Genomic DNA, 18,046 nt, shown 5'->3' on the forward strand with positions numbered 1-18,046 from the left:
TATGAGCATTAAATTAATTAATTTTAAATCATTAAATAATATTTTTATTTTAAATTTCCTTCACTGTCAAAAACTAAATACTTGCATTAAATAAATTAAACTTATTTTATTATAAATAATAGTTTTAATAAATATGGTATTAGGTCGATATAAGTTAGTAATAGAAATAATTTATAAGATGCATATAACCACACTTAATTATTATCAATTATTTTATTTCCACAATGTTTCCAAATCATCGTTACTTAGAACATTTACATCGAGATCGATGTGTAAACGATACGGGGTGGTCGAGAACTAGAGGGAATTGATAGCAATTCTCATCCCAACTTGGCAGTGGCCTGGGGTGGTGCATATGAAGAAGTTTTGTCCTCTTGAGAGAATGATTTCATCCTTGCCTGAATTGAACACTTTGGCGCCTCTTGGAGCTATGCAGCTTCTATAACCCCCCTCGTCCACTGCCACCACGTTGTGAACTGTGGGGTTATAGTTGAATCCTACCAAAAAAAAAAAAAAAAAATGTATTAGCTTAGTTTATTATCAACTATCTAACTGCGAATTCGATTGGATCAGATACTATTTGAATATATTTTATATAGTCGTAATGTAACGACCCATATCCTTCTTTGGGCTTTCCCTTTTGGGCTTCCCCTCAAGGCTTTAAAACAAGTCTGCTACGGGACTTGTGTTTTGATATAATACCCAGATCCTCTTTGGGCTTTCCCTTTCGGGCTTCCCCTCAAGGATTTAAAACAAGTCTGCTACGGAACTTGTGATTTGATATAATTTATCTTATCTTCAGGATTTGGTTAGTAGAATATTTTCTCTTTTCTCGGACTTTCGATCCCACTTCTGTTTTTCATTCTTAACATAGTATCAAAGCATCATTCTTAACGGATACGGTTACGCAAGTAAAACATCAGTTACTAGTTAACTATCTAAACGAGAGTTGAAAACTCACTTAATATGTCACCGGCTCTAAACACCTTCCCATTAGGCCATCCTTCCGTGCCCAGGTTCCATCCGTTCGAGTTGCCAACAACAAAAGTTGTAGCAGCATCGCCATGTTCGAAGCCAAGTAGCAGCAGCAACGCCATTGCAACAGCCACCGTGCTCATCGAAGCCGCTCCGCTGCTCCCCTCGTGTCGAGCCATCCGTGAAGCCGAAGTAGCTCTCAAGAAAGATATGGAAAACAATTGTGTTCCATTGAAGCTTGGAAATGATGGTTATAAAGATATGTAAAACATACCAAACTTGCCTTTTTCTTTTCCTTTGATTCCTACGGGGAAATAGTGGGCGGTTTTGCAATTGATTATGTCTACTCGTTTTGCTATTAAAAGAAAGAGAAACAATCTTCCTCCTTTCTCTCCACTAACCTCTCGTTCCTTCCCCAAATATCTCTCCTCAACCCACCTCAGCCACAAAAAATCACAGTTTGCAAAAAGGAATAAAATGGCAAAGAAAATTTCTGAACAAAATTAAAAGGGAGTAAATACAGATAAAGAGAAAAACAAGAAAAGTAAGCAATAGAGTAAATACAGATAAAGAAAAAAAAAATAAGAAAAGCAAATGTAGAGGACAAGAAAGCACAGAATGACTTAAATAACTCTATCAACTTTTTTATACACCAGAAACTATATAAAATAAGATTTTTAATAAAAACATATAACAGTCCAAAACTTTTAACAATGGACCCATATAAATTAAAAAAATAATTTGATAGAGTTCAAACTTGAAACTGATGTCATGGGCTCACATAGGTTGTCTTGGATTTCAAAGGACAGAATCGAACTTTCATTAATGATAACTTCTGGACATCAACCTAAGCTAATCAAGTAAGTGGTCTTACTGTCGGCATAGTTATATTTGATGTTGACACGTGCCTCGTGGTTCGGCACGTGTCATATATATTGATATGTGTGAGTTGTTTGTGGATTGATATGCTTATCATATGTTATGTATATGTTATAATATGTGAATTACAGTACGATGTATTCAATGATATGTTTGAGATAGGATACGATAAGGATGCACAAGACGAAATGTGACGATAGGAGTAAGATGCGTTCATGAAACGTTAAGGTTAGGTTACATAACGAAGTGTTATGGATATGAGAGATTGATAAAAGAATATGGTTAGGTTATGTGTAGTAAGGGATATGGATACAAAGGGATAGGTTTGTGATAGATTGATAGAACAATAGCGTTAGGATACGTTCATGTGATGATATGACTAAGGTACGTTCATGTAACGACATGACTGTGATAGATATAAGACGTTAAGGCTATGATAAGTAAGGGAACGATATGACCACGAAGTGTTTACGCTATGATGTGATTATGATACGATATGTGAATGATGGATATATATATATATATATATATATATATATATATATATATGTTGTCATATGATATGAAATATGTTATGGTATGAGATATGTGATAAATTGACTTGTTTATGATATGATATATTGTGATGCAATATGTGCTGAAGAAAAGAAAAATGACCAACAAGGGATGAAAAATATTTAGAAAAATTACAGAGTTTTCGAAGAAAATAGTAATAAAATATTCGAAAAGTGGCAAATTACCAAAATACCCCTGGAATGATGGATAATTACGAAAATGCCCCTCTAATCATAATTAGAGCATCTACGGTGACCATCTGAGCAAAATCTTTCGAACCTTGAATCTCAGCCGTTGGATCTCCTCCAAAATTGGATATGATCTAGAAGAGAGACATATCATCACATCCAACGGCTGGTATTCAAAACCAAAGTCGGTGAGGCTCTGATCGGAGTAGATATTCCATGAAATCCAAACCGCCAATTCACGACGATTCTAGAGCTCTCAATGTCGGTTTAAGCTTCTCCTATAAAGTCTGCAGTTGGGGCAACAATATGGAACAATAATCGAGCAAGGTTGAGAGCCCATTCAAGAGTTATGAGTGTTTAGATTGTGGGTCTCCTACTCTCCGATTTCTTCCAAATTCGAGAGCAATTCTCCACCATTTCTCCCCAAACGTATTCCTATAGTTTCTAAACAAGATTACCCACAAGTTCTGTTTAGGAATGATGTGCTGAAAGTGCCCAGAAACCATTTTCCCAATTCAATTCCCCATTGAAAAACTTAAAGGAAAGCTTGAAAATGCAATCTGGGGATACACGACGATTCGTCGAGCAAGAACGATCCCAATAAGTTTCTGCGCCTCCACGGAGTGTTTCCGTTGAATACCACGAAGAGAAATAACCTCGGGAGCGTGCCCAATTGAAGGAAATCGATTTTGGGCTTAAGTTGGGGATAAGTGACGAAATCCTATCTACGGTCCTTTTCCTTCAAATTAAGGATTCCTTTAGCTTCAGAGGAAGGATTTGGGTGATTTTGATGAAGGGAATCGTGAGTCGAAACGTTGTAGAACAAGTTACCCAAGAGATCGAAAATTCGACGTTTCGGGAAGTTGCATACCGAGAACGATCTCTCAAAATTAAGGTCCCACACTCAAAGAAGTTCCTCGAAACCAATTCCTATAGCTTGAGGAAAGGATATGGAAGAGGTTCCATGGAGAAATAGGGCCTTGAAAACCCCTAAAATTGGCTGCCTAATGATGAATCTCCTATTTTAGCTACGGCGAGGAAAATGATTTTGGACGAACTTTGGAGGCGAATATCTTAGGCTACGATCAACAAAAAGAAACTAGACACAATAAGGAGTCTGTATAAGGAAATTGGAAGTAATCCGGATACCGGAAGCTCAAGAATGGAGGTCCCAAACGTCGACGATGAGGTAAGTAGCCACATTGGATTTTTCTTAAGAAATACTTGTAGGAATCGCTTGGATTTTCATATGAACCCTAAACGAAGTATGACAAAAGGATATATGAAAGAAAAATTCAAAGAACCGTGAGTTAAGGCTCTAAACCGACCAAATTACTCGAGATTTAAGGAACATTAAGATAACCCACTAAATGAGCTCTGATTCCTATGAAATTTTATTACTGAGCATAATATATCATTCTAAGGTTATGTAAGGAATTTTGCGGTCATTGGATAAGGATAAGTAGGTAAACTAAGAAACGGGGAGAAATGACCATAATGTCCCTAAGAATATCTACCTACGGTTAATGACCAAGATGACCTCCAAATGCTATGAAACGCTACAGTAGATCTTATTTATGATGCTTGATTAGGTAATGAAGTTTGAAAGCCATTGTAACTTGTTAAGGAGCAAATCCAAGAATTAGGGGTAAAATGACCATAATGCCCCTACGGAAGACTACCTACGGGTTAAGCCCTAAATGACTTCCCAACATTATGAAATGTTGTATGAATCCTTATCTTAAGAGGTTGTATAAGGAAATGAAGTTTGGGAGTCATTAAAAAACGTTAGGTAGCGAAACGAAGATATGGGGAAAACGTATATCACGAACCATGCAACTTTGCCTCCTAGGATGACGAAAGAGGTATCCACGTAATAAGAGATTCTCCACAAGTACCCTTGGTTTCTAATGAGACTCTACGTGCACAAGACCACGTCGGAGCTATTCCTAAGAAGAACTTGTATGTTCCCAAGCTTGACCCAAGACATTATGCATAAACCTAGGATCCCCATGAATGCATAGAAACACCTAGGTTAATGCAAATGACATGCTTAACAAGTTGCTAGGATCCATGCCCGGAGTAACCGTTATCTCCCATCACGAAGTGTACCACGAGATCCCTATTCCTCTTTAGGTGAGATGCCCTACTATATCTACCATGAGCATGATGCCACGATGAACTTATTATCTCCCTCACCTAAATGAGATGCCCTACATCATGAATTTAAAATAGGATGCCACGATTATGATAACGCCACCTATGCACGCATGGGGAGAAAATTAAGGGTTACTTTGGAAGATTTTTAGGGAACACAAGGCATGACATCACAACCCCTAAGGCTTAGTTCCTGAAAACGGAACAAAGGCTTAGTTCCTGAAAACGGAACAAGTAGTCATATCCTAGCTCAAGGTCTAGAGATGCTCCAACTTACCAACTATTCTCTTTAAGGCCTACTCTATATGACTTGAGAATAAGTTCAAGATTACAAGGTGGTTGGAGCAAGTTTTTAACCTAAACTAAGATGGAACTTAGGAAACGCCTAAAGGAAACATGTCAAGATTCAAGACCCTTCTAGAACCCTCTAAGGAGTCCATTATGAACTTATGACCTTCTAGAATAACTCATGCTAGTTATTACGATGAGTTCATATGATCACGAATGTATATAACAACTTACGCTTCAAGAAATAAGAACCTTAGAAACTTACAAGATTAAGAATCAATAACAAGCTATACAACTAATAAGAAAAGAAGAATGCTAGGTACCACTCAAACATAAGGGACCAAAGTTCTCAAGACTCAAAATTCAAGAATGCTAGGTAATACTCTAAGCATGTTCAATTGTGGCACATACCTCCCCACCATGGGGTGCTTTCTAAGGAGGCTTTGTTTCCTCTTCTAGGTGGGATGCCCTGCATCGTGTTTCTCTTGCAGGATGTCATGTTTGGCCTCATTCCCCTCACCTAGATGAGATGCCCTGCACCATGTTATGATTTGCAGGATGCCATGTTCATGTACGCACCGATCACGTGACCTTTATGGTCTATGTCATGTTCATGCATGCATCGATCACTTGACCTTTATGGTCTATCATGGGGAGTGACCTATGGGCACGATGGAGCAAGAAGAGAGTAAGTTACCCTAGCCATGAATCAAGAACCTCCTAAAACCTCCTGCGGTACATCATGCTTATGACTTAGACTACGCTACTTGGAGCGTATGAAGCCTTGAGCATAGGTATTAAGACTATGTCGCTTGGAACGCATGAAGCCTCAGACACAGGTCGACAAGTTTATGTCTAGTACTGTAAATCCTAAGGGAAGTGTCTTGGACAACGAATTAAGAAACATAACAAGAACATGCTACAAGAACAAGAACAAGAACAAGAAAAAAAAAAAGAAAGAAGGTGGTACCCTAGCATATCAAGGACACGATTAAGAGCCTACAAGTAGACTACTTACTGAGTCTTGTATTCATTCCTTATTCTCCATTTTTTTTTTCAGGAAATAATGAGCTGATCGAGGTCGGTAGCAGACTATGGAGCAGGTGCCATAGACAAATCTCACCCATCGTCCTCAACCCATTGTCTTAAGACGTTTTGTGTTCGTTCCTTATTTTGTATTTTAACCATTATGTTATATTTTGAATTACTAATGCGCCCACTATTTTCGTATAATGTAAATTATGTTTTAAATTTTAATGGTTTAATTTTGTGAAAAATTTACAGGTCATTTTAGAGTCATCGAGTCAGCCCGGTCCTTGCACGAACTGACTAGTGAGCCCATACTCGCATGTATACGTTGTGTGTAGAGTATATGGTACACATCGAAGGTGACCAATAAGAATAGTACCGTACAAAAAATAGATTGATATGATAGGTCTTGTCATTGCATTCGCATGTTCTTGCATTTAACCTCTGGGTCAGTTACTGAGTATTCCTTCAAATACTCAACCCACGTGATACCTCTGTTTCAGGCAAAGGCAATGGTGCAGTAGCCCAAAAATAAATAAATAAATTTTTTTAAAAAAAAAACAACATTTCCCTACTTCTCTCCACTAACCTCTCATCCCACAATTATCTCTCCTCAACCCATCCTCTTAGCCGCCATATCAGTTACTGCAAAAAAAAAAAAAAAAAAAAAGAAATAAATAAATAATTGTCAGATTTACTTGAGATAAAAAAGAGAACCGCCTCTACCTAGTTGAGATTCTCATTTAGGTGAAGATAGATCTGATCAATAATAAGTATATATTAAATCTTCATTCTCTTTTATCCTATTTGTTTTTAGAAACCACAACAAATTATAATTAGATCTTCATTCAATTATTACAAATGTTTAGCTTTGAGTTAGAAACTAGATGTAGATTAGTAATATTAGATTAAATTTATATTAGTAGCCAAATGAATAGATTAAAAATGTAGATTAGTAATATTATATTAAATTTATATCAGTAGCCAAATAAATAGTTTAAAAATAGAATTACCAAGAAAATTTGTGAATAGGAAACATTTGGAAACAGAGATCTACTGGAAATTTGGAATACATGATAACAGAACTAATAGGCAGTAGATAAAAAAAATGAAGATTAAGGAATTAAAAACCACAAACTAAATATAAAGAGAAAGGTAAATACAGAGAGTAGTAAAGCCCATGAAATAGTTGCCTCTACTTTTTAGTAATATTATATTAAATTTATATCAGTAGCCAAATAAATAGTTTAAAAATAGAATTACCAAGAAAATTTGTGAATAGGAAACATTTGGAAATAGAGATCTACTGGAAATTTGGAATACATGATAACAGAACTAATAGGCAGTAGATAAAAAAAATGAAGATTAAGGAATTAAAAACCACAAACTAAATATAAAGAGAAAGGTAAATACAGAGAGTAGTAAAGCCCATGAAATAGTTGCCTCTACTTTTTTATACAACAGTAACTATGGAAAATAAGATTTTTAATAAAAATATAATTACAAATAATATAACATTTCAAGACTTTTAACAATGGACCAATGTAAATTAGAGAAATAATTTTGTAGAGTTCAAACTTGAAACTGATGTCATGGGCTCACATAGGTTGACTCGGATTTCAAAGGACGAAATTGAACTTCCATTAAAGATATAATCGTGACAACAACTTAAGCTAACCAGGTAAGTGACCTTACTATCGACATGGTTATATTTGATGTTGACACGTGTCTGTGGTTCTGCACGTGTCATATATACTGATATGTGTGAATTATCAGTGAATCAGTATGCTTATATTATGTTTATGTTATGTTATAATATATGGATTGTATGATATCAATTATGGTACGATGTATTCAAGGATATGTTTGAGATAGGATACGAGAAGGATGCACAAAACAAAATGTAACGATAGGAGTAAGATACGTTCATGAAACGTTAAGGTTAGGTTACACACCGGAGTGCTATGGACAGGAGAGATTGATGAAAGAATATGGTTAGGATATGGGTAGAAAGGAATAGGTTTGTGATAGATTGATAAAACGATAGCGTTAGGATACGTTCCTGTGATGATATGACTAAGGTATGTTCACGTAACGATATGACTGTAATAGGTATAAAAACGTTAAGGCTATGTTAAGTTAGGGAACGATATGACCACGAAGTGTTTACGATATGACATGTTATGATACGATATATTGTGATGTGATGTGTTATGTTTAGATTGTTTTGTGTGACCATTGAGGTAATTGTTGTATGAATTACACTTTATGAAATGGCATGTTAAAAGCATGGAGCGTTATGTTATGTTTGCTAAATTGTATGTATACAGCATGTTATAAATGACATGATATCACGATAAATGAAATGAGATGTAACCCCGTTAGGATTATGTATGATATGTAGACTGAAAAATGAGAAAGAACATGTTAAGCATGAAAGATGATAGCGGGGTTATATTCATTAATGATAAAAGTAGAAATATTGGGGACCTCATGCATTATGTGTGCTCATGCATTTGGGGGGATACCCCTATTCCATCACGAGGGTACGGACGCGTATGTCCAATGGCAGGACAACGATCGTTATGTTTTGCATAGTGCAGCCGTGACGGTTACTAGTTGTAACGGGTGTCCGGCCTAAGGAGCTCCCAGAGTATGCTCGCCCGACAAGGAATGAGGCCCAGCGGTGTGCGAACTGACTGGTGTGCCCATACTCGCATGTATGAGCTGTGTGTAGAGTATACGGTACACGTCCAAATTACCCGTTAGAACAGCACCGTAGGAAGACAGATTGAAAGATAGGTCCCATCATCTCATTTGCACGTGATTGTTGCATTTAACCCCAAAAGTGGGGTCACTTACTGAGTATTTTTTTAAATACTCAAGCCATGTGCTACTACATTTTTCAGGTTAAGGCAAGGCATTCCTGTACGGCTGACGACGACATCGCAACTCGAGACCATGGCACATGCATAAGATAGTGATATTTATTTTCTTAGACTTAGGCTAGAATAGGATGTTTTAAACTTAAACTCTTATTTATTTTATTTAGTCTTTTGTTGTGTCGTTTTAAAGATGTTTTCGAAACACATAAGTCGGCTGTGTTTTAAGCTGAAGGTTATGTTTTATGTAAGTTTAAATGAAGTATTTCCGCATTCATGTTTATGATATGTATTCAGTAGCGACCTTAAATTAAGTAGAAAATTTCGGGCCATTGCAAAGCATGGCGCAAATCTGCGGCCTATAACACCGCTCGAAATAAAAAAGAGTTCGTGCCACTCATTGCAATTTTTTGATCAATTAGGTGCAGGAAGGTATTTCATTAAGTTGAACCAGTGACTGGCGTACGTCCAAGTGCGAGCCACTCCTTTCGACGAAATACATCTTGAATTAGGTCCAATATATAAAATCAATGCAATATAATATTTTATTCCAAAATTTAGCGGACTATATTTTCAACATAAATTTGAATAACTATTATACTATTTATTAAAAAAAAAAAACGAATATATGTATATAATAAAAGAAGGTCTAAAACAATTGAGTTAAGTTTAGATTAGGTTCTTTGTATTAATTCACACCATATTCATTTTGATAAAAAAAAATAATAAAAAAATGATTCTCTTGGATGTATAATTTAAAAATCCAAGAGGAGTGATTATAAATTTAAGGGGTCATTTTGTATTGTGCGTCCGAATGCAATGATTGATGCAAAAATTATTGGAAGAATTTATATTTAATATTGAAGACTGAAGCCAAATATATGACATAACTATTAGGTGCGAAAAATTTATTTAAAATATTTCATAACGACACTATGACTTATACGTTCATTATAGGTTATTAAAACAATAAGGGGAAAAGTAAATAACGTGAGTTTTAAATAAAACTAGAAAATAAAGCATTGACCTCATCTAACCTGAGGGCTATGGAAGAAAAAGCACATGAGTGCATTTACACTAACTTTGGTCTCATGGTTGCCACCGTGATATCATCTGGTTTAGTCTCGGGTAAAAGTAAGGCACTCCTGTACGGATGTACAGAGGTGTCTTACCTTTACTTGAAAAATAAGAATAGCACATGACTTGAGTATTTTAAGAAAGACTAAGTACGTTATTATTGGGGTCAGGAAATGCAATCATATACAATCATGTTTGGGACATATCATTTCATAAAACCCTATTTCATGGCCTTAAACTCTTCTTTTCAGTTTGAGCTAAAATTGGATGTTTAGTATATCTCACACACGACCCACGTATGCACACATGGACCCACTAGGCAGGCGTATACGTACCCCTGAGCCTGCCTTTCAGCTAGCTCACACTCGTACTGCCAGAGCCATAGAGGGAAAGAAGCCCACATAGTATTATGGTGCACAGAATATCGTATCATAACATTATGGCAGACATAAATGTCGTAACATACGCGTCCATACTAATCATGACGAGGAAGTATCCCGATGCATATGACACACAAAAATGTCTGGGGTCTCTTTAGCTTCAAATCATATAATATGTAGATCGTGCATTCGTTCTTTCATAAACGTTTTCAAGAATACATTATTGACATATCAACATTTCACAGTCTAAAAAATAAACATGCTAACATGGTGCGCACAATATCATAGCATAACATAAGTCATAATACATCATCACGTAGTCTTGACATTACATAAGTCATAACACTACATAACATAATTTACATCATAGCAATCATAAAATACGACACATGGAGGGGCCACAGAGAACATGCCATTTTTTATGGTTGTACATTTTCAACCGTTTGACATCGTTATCTTGACACGCTCATGACAAGGCATGAGGGAAATCCAAGCCTCCTATTTATTTTTCGTTTGTCTTCATGACTTCATTGGACCTTAGGTGAGGTTTCTCTTCGTCAACCGAATACAACTTGTGCGGAATTCAAGCTTGCTCGGGCCTACGTATGCATGTTCAATCTTCTGCAACCCAACCGACTTGCCTCTATACTAGTTCAAGTTATTCGGCTCGACCTTGCCTCTGCTTGAGGCCAAGGTCTCTCACGTGCAACGTCACGTCTCAATTCTCATCTTGGTTCCCAATTGACATGGCCATCATGTTTTGATGTCATCCCAAGTCCTGGGATGTCATCGATTAACTTAGCTCGCTCGATCATGCTCATCGAGAACAGACCCATATGTCGCTCAATGATCGAGACATCCCGAGCATCCATCCATCAAGTTATAACGAGGCGTTGGATCATCTTGTGTCCATGTTAGTTCATTTATAAAATCCATTATGGATAGCAAGTGCATAATCCAACCTCTGACACATACACAATGGCACAATTTTGGCCCACCAGTGTCGTGCGGCACTGTCTTGGAATACCCATTTCAATGGAAGTCGTTAGAGACACTCGTCTGTGACACATTAATATGTCATGGGGTAGCTCACTTAGCCACAGGGCCCAGAGATGGTGGAGAGTTGACACCACGCTCCTCCTAAGATACATTTTGAGACATTTTTTGGTATGGTAGTTGTAGACATGATTTTGGAGAAATGGACATACTGTGTCATGAAGAGTTCGTCCTATGTCCAATTGACACCAAATTTGATGAGTTTTCAAATTTTATATGAACAAACTTGACTTTAGAATCGCATGCCCAAATTCCCTTTTCGAGGTTAAGGCCTGGGGCCCTACCCGACCGTTCATCAAGTCTATCAATGACACTCTGTCAACATTGTTGCCTCTGTCTTGCCTATGCACATTTCTATGGTGGGTTAGATGAAGCACCATCCTCCTCGGTCCATCATGGCATTCGTCTTTTTTCGGCCTTTACGTGGTTGGTTGGACATCACTATTATGTTGTCACCTTGTCTTGTCTATACGTGAGGGTCACAACCTACTGTCTTCATGGTATGATTCAATTCATCCAACCATGCCAACATCATTCAATTCATCCAACCATGCCACCAGTAGAACCACTTATATAGCTGGCCTGAGTCGAAGTTACAAGATAATCCTAAAGCTGGTTCAAAACCGCTCCTTAAATTTCAATTTCACCTATGTAAACCCACGTCATCAAGTTACGGCATGATATACAATTTAATTCATCCAACGGTGTCAACTAATTCAACTTTTAGCCAAAAGGTAACTTAGATGGACCAAAATGAGGTCATACTCACTCAATTGCTCCCGAAAATATAAAAACTACTTTGAAATGATCCAAAACAATAAGAACAAGTCCCAAAAGTTCAAATAACTCAAATACGAGCCAAATATGTCGGCTACGTCGAAATAGAGTCACCGAAACCGAGCTCAGCCAACGTTAGAAGGCACGTGAGTCAGAATATTGATTTTGTTTGGTTCATGGGGTGACTATGGAGCAGGATGTCGCAAGGGTTGCCGAACCAGGTTCGGTTGCAGGTAAATTTAGGTGTGCGGGTCACTAAATGCCTTTGGGCTGATGGCGCGTGTGTATGGGCTTCACTCATACGCGTGGACTGAAGCCCAATGGAATGGGCCGACAAGGTTCAATATACGGGGAGTTCTCGACGTCATCGTCTATGGGATTCCATAATAATCTCCTCATTTTCTTTCTCCTCTTCTCTGTCTTTACAAGGTTGACAATAATCTCCTCATTGTTTCTTAATTTATTTTTTATCATCACTACATCATATACCTCTAAAGGAACTTTCATTCTCGTAAGTGTCGAAATTCTATACCAACTCGAGTTCTTTTCTCCCTCGTCTCTTCCTTTCGTTCTCACGTGGTATCTCAGTGTATTTCTCTCTTATCTCTTCCTTTCCTTTCGTTCCCATGTGGCTTCTTCTATTTTGTGGTTTTGCCACATTACTTTAACAAAGATGATGTCTCTGATGCGTATAGCTTTCACCTCATGGGCCAAGATTTTTTTCTGGCTTTTAGTCATAACTCAATTCCTCATCTACCTGTAGCGGTTCATAATCTGTAAGGTTGCTTGGATCAGTTATATACTTGCGGCGTATCGACATATTAAATACGTTGTGCACTGATGAGAGGAATGGTAATAGGGATAGTATGTACGCCATTGTTTTGACGAAGCATGGGCTCTACATGCCTTTACATTTGAACCTTAAGACGCCTTTCATCAGGACCACCTTCAAGAATACTATGTTGTCCACTTCAAATCCTAAGCTCCTACGCCTCTCATCAGAATAATTTTTCTGTCTACTCTGATTTGTGCGCATTCTCGCCCTGATCTGTTGTACGGCCTATTGGTAGTCTGGACTAACTCGAATCCCAACAACTCTCATTCACCTACCTCGTCCCCAGCAAACTTAGGACCTACACCATTTCCCCCATTATGCTTCAAACGGTGTCATCTCAATAGTTGCTTCGAAGATGTTGTTATAAAAGAACTCCATAAGATACAACTTAAATTCTCAACTACCTGCAAAATCCAACACACAGGCACGCAATATATCTTCCAAGATATGGTTCAAATGCTCCATCTAACCATCGGTTTGTGGAAGGATACCAGTAATGAAGTCAACGCGAGTACCCAATGTTATGGAAAACTATGATAGATATTGGGTGTATAGCGTGGGTCTCAATCTGACATATGGGTTCTTGCACTCCATATAGTCTAACAATATCTCTCATGTATAGTTAGCCTAACTCTCAACAACATAGGTATCCTCTCCAAGTAAAAAGTATATGGACTTGGTAAGTTTTTCAACGATCATCTATATCATTGTATATCCTTTCAGAATCTTTGTAGACCCACGTTGAAGTTCATTACTATTTTTCATATTTCCAATATGGAATGCTCAAAGGATGCAACAACCATACCATCTTTGGTTCCTCATAATCCATCAACCATCACCCCTTAAGACCATAAATGAGTCTCTTGAGGTCATAAATAACTCCCACTTGTTGATACATCATTAATTTTCTAACAACCTACATTAGCTCATGGATCTTACCTAATTACCCTTAAGATCATAAATAAGCCGCATATAAAGTTTCATATCATTTAGAGTTCTTTAGGTTCTTAAAAACATCATAAAATTCTTATTGGGTACTTTTGGTCATTTACCAACCCAAATCTTGGTTTAAATCCTCGACGTATTCCAATGACCTTGAATATTTTCATAATCCTTCTAAACCATCACATAAGGAAAAATTTATACTATGCAAAGGTCATTTGGGTCATAAGCGAGTGAGCCATAATCATAGGGGATTTTGGTCATTTTTTAGCTACCCGCTCTTCCCCCTAACCTAATCCAATGACCACAAAATTTCATACATAACTTAGTAGGTTCATGACTCACGCGCATTTAGTAGGTTCATGGCTCAGGCGCATTTAGTAGGTTCATGGCTCAGGCGCATCCTTGAAATCAACATAGTTGAATCCTACGAGAGAGAGAGAGAGAGAGAGAGAGAGAGAGAGAGAGAGAGAGAGAGAGAGAGAGAGAGAGAGAGAGAGAGAGAGAGAGAGAGAGAGAGAGAGAGAGAGAGAGAGAGAGAGAGAGAGAGAGAGAGAGAGAGAGAGAGAGAGAAAATGTATTCGTTTAGTTTATTATCAAGGATCTGCGAATTCGATCGGATACTATTTGAATATATTTTATATAGCCCAAATGTAACGACCCATATCCTCGAATATATTTTATATAGCCGTAATGTAACGACCCATATCCTCGAATATATTTTATATAGCCGTAATGTAACGACCCATATCCTCGAATATATTTTATATAGCCGTAATGTAACGACCCATATCCTCTTTGGGCTTTCCCTTTTGGGCTTCCCCTCAAGGCTTTAAAACGAGTCTGCTACGGGACTTGTGTTTTGATATAATACCCAGATCCTCTTTGGGGTTTCCCTTTCGGGCTTCCCCTCAAGGCTTTAAAACGAGTCTGCTACGGGACTTGTGATTTGATATAATTTATCTTATCTTCAGGATTTGGTTAATACAATATTTTCTCTTTTCTCGAACTTTCGATCCCACTTCTGTTTTTCATTCTTAACATAGTATCAAAGCATCATTCTTAACGGATACGGTTACACAAGTAAAACATCAGTTACTATTTAACTATCTAAACGAGAGTTGAAAACTCACTTAATATGTCACCGGCTCTAAACACCTTCCCATTAGGCCATCCTTCCGTGCCCAGGTTCCATCCGTTTGAGTCGCCAACAACAAAAGTTGTAGCAGCATCGCCATGTTCGAAGCCAAGTAGCAGCAGCAACGTCATTGCAACAGCCACCGTGCTCATCGAAACTTAGATTTAATTCAACTTTAATTCATCCAACGGTGTCAACTAATTCAACTTTTAGCCAAAAGGTAACTTAGATGGACCAAAATGAGGTCATACTCACTCAATTGCTCCCGAAAATATAAAAACTACTTTGAAATGATCCAAAACAATAAGAAAAAGTCCCAAAAGTTCGAATAACTCAAATACGAGCCAAATATGTCGGCTACGTCAAAATAGAGTCACCGAAACCGAGCTCAGCCAACGTTAGAAGGCACGTGAGTCAGAATATTGATTTTGTTTGGTTCATGGGGTGACTATGGAGTAGGATGTCGCAAGGGTTGCCGAACCAGGTTCGGTTGCAGGTAAATTCAGGTGTGCGGGTCACTAAATGCCTTTGGGCTGATGGCGCGTGTGTATGGGCTTCGCTCATACGCGCGGACTGAAGCCGAATGGAATGGGCCGACAAGGTTCAATCTATGGGGAGTTCTCGACGTCATCGTCTATGGGATTCCATAATAATCTCCTCATTTTCTTTCTCCTCTTCTCTGTTTTTACAAGGTTGACAGTAATCTCCTCATTGTTTCTTAATTTATTTTTTATCATCACTACATCATATACCTCTAAAGGAACTTTCATTCTCGTAAGTGTCGAAATTCTATAGCAACTCGAGTTATTTTCTCCCTCGTCTCTTCCTTTCGTTCTCACGTGGTATCTCAGTGTATTTCTCTCTTATCTCTTCCTTTCCTTTCGTTCCCATGTGGCTTCTTCTATTTTGTGGTTTTGCCACATTACTTTAACAAAGATGATGTCTCTGATGCATATAGCTTTCACCTCATGGGCCAAGATTTTTTTCTGGATTTTAGTCATAACTTAATTCCTCATCTACCTGTAGCGGTTCATAATCTGTCAGGTTGCTTGGATCAGTTATATACTTGCGGCGTATCGACATATTAAATACGTTGTGCACTGATGAGAGGAATGGTAGTAGGGATAGTATGTACGCCATTGTTTTGACGAAGCATGGGCTCTACATGCCTTTACATTTGAACCTTAAGACGCCTTTCATCAGGACCACCTTCAAGAATACTATGTTGTCCACTTCAAATCCTAAGCTCCTACGCCTCTCATCAGAATAATTTTTCTGTCTACTCTGATTTGTGCGCATTCTCGCCCTGATCTGTTGTACGACCTATTGGTAGTCTGGACTAACTCGAATCCCAACAACTCTCATTCACCTACCTCGTCCCCAGCAAACTTAGGACCTACACCATTTCCCCCATTATGCTTCAAACGGTGTCATCTCAATAGTTGCTTCGAAGATGTTGTTATAAAAGAACTCCATAAGATACAACTTAAATTCTCAACTACCTGCAAAATCCAACACACAGGCACACAATATATCTTCCAAGATATTGTTAGACTATATGGAGTGCAAGTACCCATATGTCAGATTGAGACCCACGCTATGCACCCAATATCAATCATAGTTTTCCATACCATTGGGTACTCGCGTTGACTTCATTACTGGTATCCTTCCACAAATCGATGGTTAGATGGAGCGTTTGTAGCCTAACTCTCAACAACATAGGTATCCTCTCCAAGTAAAAAGTATATGGACTTGGTAAGTTTTTCAACGATCATCTATATCATTGTATATCCTTTCAGAATCTTTGTAGACCCACGTTGAAGTTCATTACTATTTTTCATATTTCCAATATGGAATGCTCAAAGGTTGCAACAACCATACCATCTTTGGTTCCTCATAATCCATCAACCATCACCCCTTAAGGCCATAAATGAGTCTCTTGAGGTCATAAATAACTCCCACTTGTTGATACATCATTAATTTTCTAATAACCTACATTAGCTCATGGATCTTACCTAATTACCCTTGAGATCATAAATGAGCCGCATATAAAGTTTCATATCATTTAGAGTTCTTTACGGTCTTGAAAACATCATAAAATTCTTATTGGGTACTTTTGGTCATTTACCAACCCAAATCTTGGTTTAAATCCTCGACGTATTCCAATGATCTTGAATATTTTCATAATCCTTCTAAACCATCACATAAGGAAAAATTTATACTATGCAAAGGTCATTTGGGTCATAAGCCAGTGAGCCATAATCATAGGGGATTTTGGTCATTTTTTAGCAACGGGCTCTGCCCCCTAACCTAATCCAATGACCACAAAATTTCATACATAACTTATAGTAGGTTCATGGCTATCCTTGAAATCAACATTCACGTGAATACTAATGCATGAAAAATATCAAATATTTAACCCAACCTTAATTCCAACCCTTTTTTTTTTTTTTTTTTTTTTTTTGTTGTTTTTACGTCATTTAAGATAACTTGATTTCTTCTTTTAACTAGATTAATGGTTTAACTAGTTTCATGTATTACTTGGACTTTCAAGTCACATCCTCTGAACCTTGCTAAATTGGACTTTCAAGTCACATCCTCCAAACCTTGCTCAACATCAGGCCCATTTACCTATATATCCTCACAAACTCATTTTAAAAGATTCCCATGGTAGAAAGAGGGTACAGATAATTGGTAATGCAAAGGCATAGTGGATATCATGATATGTAATAGAACTTGGGATACTAAATCCAACTTCAAATAAAGGGTCTTGTAACCTTAACTACGACAATACCTTTGAAACATCTTGAAATGGGCTATTTTTCTACAAAAAAAAAAAAAAAAAAAAAAAAAAATGTTTAGATTGAGCAATGAAATACATTGGTGTA

At 37.5% G+C, this 18,046-nt stretch overlaps 1 pseudogene; it reads right to left on the reverse strand.

Annotated features, from left to right (window-relative positions):
* Nucleotides 1-297: 297 nt before the first annotated feature.
* On the reverse strand, nucleotides 298-1,154 carry LOC147793406 (basic blue protein pseudogene; annotated as a pseudogene).
* Between the last annotated feature and the right edge of the window lie 16,892 nt (nucleotides 1,155-18,046).

Source organism: Cucurbita pepo, chromosome 2 (assembly GCF_057944985.1).
Source record: "Cucurbita pepo subsp. pepo isolate OVF chromosome 2, ASM5794498v1, whole genome shotgun sequence".
In the NCBI taxonomy this organism is placed as follows: domain Eukaryota; kingdom Viridiplantae; phylum Streptophyta; class Magnoliopsida; order Cucurbitales; family Cucurbitaceae; genus Cucurbita; species Cucurbita pepo.